Source organism: Hyaena hyaena, unplaced genomic scaffold, assembly GCF_003009895.1.
Source record: "Hyaena hyaena isolate Hyena2069 unplaced genomic scaffold, ASM300989v1 scaffold_1958, whole genome shotgun sequence".
Lineage (NCBI taxonomy): Eukaryota > Metazoa > Chordata > Mammalia > Carnivora > Hyaenidae > Hyaena > Hyaena hyaena.
Window position 1 is genome coordinate 50,102 of NW_024082596.1, and position 1,613 is coordinate 51,714.

The following is a 1,613-nucleotide window of genomic DNA, read 5'->3' on the forward strand; positions in this document are numbered from 1 at the left end:
TATAAAAAATGCCACTTTTTTTCTGATTTCTCATGGTGTTGCATTGAAGCACCTGTCTAAAGACCTGTACTTTTTTGACCAAACAAAGTAAGCCAAGTAATTTATGCTTTTTAAATAAAGGTATATTCTTTTTTAAAAGTTATGGCAGAAAAAAGATCAATGTACTGATAATATTAGAAATCATTGTGAAGCTTAACCTCATCCATTTCCAAATTAATATCGTCAATATATTTTCTTCAAGTTTGTCACAGCAGTATGATAAATAGAATATTTAACTCCCTGGCCTTTGACATACATTAAAAAGAATCATCCAATGGGAGGCCTGGTGTCTCAGTCAGTTTACACATTGGATTCTTGGTTTTGGTTCAAGTCATGATCATAGGTATGAGATTGAGCCCCATATCAGGCTCTGCACTGGCATGGAGCCTGTTTAGGTTTCTCTTTCTCTTTCTCACTCTCCCTCTGTTTCTCCTTTCTCTCTCTTTCTCTTTCAAAAAAAAAAAAAAAAAACAGAAAGAAAAGAAAAGAAAAAGAAAAAGAAAAGAAAGATCATCCAAGGAAAATTGACATTTTCTTTTCTCTGGGAAAATATTTCTGAGACCAGCAAACTATATCAAGAGTTATTCTAAATATTTATATTGTTTTCACATTATGAGGTAATCACACACATTCTAATTTAAGGTATAAAATATATATCTTGTTTCTGATTAGGCACATCTCACTGAAATTTCCTTTATTTAGCCAGTATTTCCTTTATTTAGTCCAGTAACTTAACATCTCCTGGGCATTTCATTTTAGTTTTCTGTTGAGACATCTTGAACATATCAGTTATCCCTTAATAATAATTTTATGAAAATTCCTTTCTGAATCCCCTACAGCATTTTTTTTTTAATTTTAGCATTCTTTCTCTTTGTCTTTCACACTAGTACCATTATTCTAGTCATATGAATCAGAGTAAGATTTGAATCAGAATTTCAGATCTAAAGTGATTCATGGTTCTACAAAGGAAGTAGAAATTAAATGTAAAGTTAGCCTTGCTTGTTATGTGTGGAGTTTCAGAATCTCAGCAGAGAATTCTAGGGCTGCATGAAAATGAGTGACAGTGGAAAGGAAGCAGACAGAAGACATTGCAGTGGGAGTTATGGGACAGAGCCACTGTGAATCTGTCCCTGTCTACTTTTCAGCTTTGTGCAAGTCACATTTTAGTGTAAAACTACAGGCTTATACATATGATCATTATAGTTGTAATTTCCTACACATATTGGTGCTGAAAATTCTACTTTGACAAGTACCCCTTACATTCTTTATTGTCTTTGCACTTCTAATTTATTTAACTTAAGAAAGAAAGAAAAAAAACTACAATATTGCTTTAGATTTTCAGCACAATATAATCATTTCTCAAATAAACTTCAATGGTTTCTATTTTGCTGCTGCACAAAATTAGCTTTTTCTAATTTAGAGAGACAAATATTTTGGAAGATTCTGAACTATTTGTAGAAATATTAACACACACTCACAAAAGTGCAATCACAGATATTACCAAGACTGTTGATTCTTTGTGTTGTCAGCTGTGTAATGGAATTACCATTGATTGGGTACAATTTCAACAGATT